At 34.9% G+C, this 3,945-nt stretch overlaps 1 pseudogene; it reads left to right on the top strand.

The window, feature by feature from the left end:
- Positions 1-2,125: 2,125 nt before the first annotated feature.
- Positions 2,126-3,871, top strand: LOC118438295 (annotated as a pseudogene).
- The last annotated feature ends 74 nt before the right edge of the window (positions 3,872-3,945 follow it).

The raw sequence follows: 3,945 nt of genomic DNA, 5'->3' as shown, positions 1-3,945 counted from the left end.
GCTGTCAAGAGTATACTAAATATTTAACTGCCCCTTTGGATAGACAGATTAAAATTTATGAAAATTTTAGCGATACGAATAGTTACAAAACAAATGAATTATTTTCCAAAAATCCCAGCGCTCTACAGATTCAATTATTTTACGATGATTTCGAAACTGTAAATCCGTTGGGTTCTAAAAGAGGGGTCCACAAAATTGGTGCCTTATATTTTATTTTACGTAATTTTCCTGATTTTGTAAATTCACAGTTAAAAAATATTCATCTTCTAGCCTTATTCTATTCGGAGGACGCAAAGAAATACGGTTACAGATCGATTTTTAATCATATTATACCAGACATTAAAATTTTAGAAACTGAAGGCGTTAATGTACTCGGAAGGGGCCAGACATTTTTTGGAACCATTTGCGCGCTTGCTCATGATAATCTGGGGGCGAATTCCTTACTTGGTTTTATAGAATCCTTCAGTGCGAATTATTATTGTAGAATTTGTTGTGTTTCAAAACCTGATGCTCAAGAAAAATTTGATCATTCGGAATTTTTGTTAAGAAATAGGGAAAATTTACGGGACCATTTAAATCACTTGTCACATGGCGTTGTAGGCAGCTGTCCACTCGATGATCTTAATTTTTATTCTTTTGTCAATTCTCCATCGGTGGATATTATGCATGATATTTTAGAAGGGGTGGTTCCTTTTGAGCTTAAATTAGTGCTGCAGAGGCTGATAAGTTTAGGCGGTATAAGCTTAAATATTATTAATGATAGGTTAATGGTGCATGATTATGGGTTTTTGGAGTCCAAGAATAAGCCAAGTCCTATAAAATTAGATGGTCAAGGTCATCGGATTGGACAAAAAGCGGCTCAAGCATGGTGCCTTATCAGATTTTTGCCTGTAATTATCGGCGATTTGATTGAAACTGAGGAGCAAAAAAAATATTGGAAATTATTAATTGCGTTGCTGACTTGTATGAGTTACGCCTTCTGCAGAAAATTTTCTGACACAACAATTGAATGTCTAAAAGCCAGCATAGTCAAGCATCACAAATTATTCAAAGAACTTTTTCCAGAAACTAGACTGATACCAAAACACCACTTTATGTGTCATTACCCTTACATAATTCGACAGAGTGATCCCCTTATTTCTCTATGGACGATGCGATTTGAGGGGAAGCATTACTATTTTTCGCAGTTAGCCAACCGTAATAGAAACTTCATTAATATTTGTTCATCTCTTGCCATGCGGCACCAACAATACAGTTCCCATATGTTTAAAAATATTGACCTTCACGATGGACTTGAAATAGATAATGTGATAAAGGTTTGTTTATCAGAACTCGCAGATTCTTTTGATATTATGAGTGCTTAAGATTAATTAAGGGGTTTGAATTTTGCTCGGCGGATACTTTTGTGTATTGTACTAGCAAAATCAAATATAAAGAATATTCTTATCGATCAAATTATGTAGTGTGTTTTGGAATGGGTCCAATATTTCCTAAATTTGGGATTATTTCAGAATTTCTTGTTATTCACGATAATAAGTGCCTATTCATACTCAAAGAGATGACAGTCGAATATTTTGATTCTCATTTCTTTGCTTATAAGGTCCTAATGGGCGAACATGTAATTTTGGTTGATGTTGAAGATTTAGTCATACACGATTGCATGGAGATTCAAAAAAATTGCAAAGTTGACGGTTTGTTTGTAACGACAAGACACCATTTGTAAAGACATACATATTTCCGAATGCGCTAGAAATTAATCTTATCTTATTCTTATTATCTAAGAACCAATATAATTGTATGATAAGTAATATATATAAACATGTACATAATTTAATTCTTATATCTTTGTTTTTGTAATATGTAGAAACATGTGAGAAAATTTAGTTTCTAATAAAAGCTCAGTTAAATAAATAAATAAATTGTCATGAAATTGTATCCATATTTGCTTCCTCAGAGTCATAAACTATCACCGCAAGGAGACAAATATGTGACGGAGACGGAGATAATTCATATTATCACTACTAGTAGGTAAATTATTTCCACTCAGAGACACAACTTACCATCATATTGAATACGTTTTGTAATCCGCAGTAACAAATTGTATCTGGACAGGTGACAATAATATTTACCTCCGCTCGGGAGACAAGTGTGTTTTTCAACCAACCACAAAGATATCGGAACTATGTATTTAATTTTTGGAGTTTGATCTGCTATGGTCGGCACTGCATTTAGAGTTTTAATCCGCCTGGAATTAGGTCAACCAGGTTCTTTTATTGGAGACGACCAAATTTATAATGTAATAGTAACAGCCCATGCTTTTATTATAATTTTCTTCATAGTTATGCCTATTATAATTGGGGGGTTTGGAAATTGACTAGTTCCACTAATAATCGGCGCCCCAGATATGGCGTTCCCTCGAATAAATAATATAAGTTTTTGACTTCTTCCACCTTCATTAATCTTACTTTTATCAGGAGGACTGGTGGAAAGAGGAGCAGGCACAGGCTGAACTGTATATCCCCCTTTATCAAGAGGCATCGCCCACGCTGGGGCTTCTGTAGATTTATCAATTTTCAGACTTCACCTTGCTGGGGCAAGTTCAATCTTGGGGGCAGTAAATTTTATTACAACTATCATCAACATACGAGTTGAGGGTATGACTTGGGATCGAACTCCTTTATTTGTTTGATCAGTTTTTTTAACCGCTATCCTTCTCCTGCTTTCCCTCCCAGTTCTTGCTGGAGCCATTACAATACTTTTAACAGATCGTAACCTAAATACTTCATTTTTCGACCCTGCCGGGGGAGGCGACCCTATCTTGTACCAACACTTGTTTTGATTTTTTGGTCACCCAGAAGTTTATATTTTAATTCTTCCTGGGTTTGGCATAATTTCACATATTATTACATTTGAAAGAGGTAAAAAACAAACTTTCGGTCAATTAGGTATAATTTACGCGATAATAGCAATCGGTCTTCTAGGATTTATCGTTTGAGCACATCATATATTTACTGTGGGGATAGATGTAGACACTCGTGCTTACTTTACGGCCGCCACTATAATTATTGCCATCCCCACAGGAGTGAAAATTTTTAGCTGAGTAGCGACACTTCAAGGAAGAGCTTTAATTATCACCCCAACTTTAATATGAGCTATAGGCTTTGTATTTTTATTTACTGTGGGGGGTCTCACAGGAATTATTTTAGCTAACTCTTCACTTGACATCGTACTTCACGACACTTACTATGTAGTCGCCCACTTTCACTATGTTTTATCTATGGGGGCTGTGTTTGCAATTATAGGAGGCTTAATTCACTGATTTCCTTTATTTACAGGAGTAAATTTAAATCCTAAGTGATTAAAAATTCAATTTTATACTATGTTCATTGGGGTTAATATAACATTTTTCCCCCAACACTTTCTAGGATTAAACGGCATGCCTCGACGTTACTCAGACTACCCCGATGCATTTACTACTTGAAACGTATTATCTTCGTTAGGAAGTTATACCTCAGTAGCTGCCGTTATTCTATTCAGCTTTATTATTTGGGAATCTATTTCGACTGCCCGTCCTAGAGTCCATAACTTTATTTACTCTTCATCAATTGAATGACTTCAAAATATACCCCCATCCGAACACTCATACTCGGAGCTATCCTTAGTCACACATTTTTAATGTGGCAGATTAGTGCAGTGAACTTAAAATTCAAAAATGAATAATTTATTCTTTTAAAAATTGCAACTTGAGCGGCTTTAGGGTTCCAAAACGCTTCTTCACCTTTAATAGAACAACTAATCTTTTTCCATGACCACACCCTAACAATTTTGATTTTAATTATTTCTATTGTAGGATTTAACTTATTCTCAACTATACACAACACAAATATTGACCAACACATAATAGAATCCCAAGGTTTAGAACTATTTTGAACTATTATCCAAGTT

This window comes from Folsomia candida, unplaced genomic scaffold (genome assembly GCF_002217175.1).
Source record: "Folsomia candida strain VU population unplaced genomic scaffold, ASM221717v1 Fcan01_Sc019, whole genome shotgun sequence".
NCBI lineage: Eukaryota > Metazoa > Arthropoda > Collembola > Entomobryomorpha > Isotomidae > Folsomia > Folsomia candida.
This window is presented reverse-complemented; position numbering and strand designations above follow the sequence as displayed.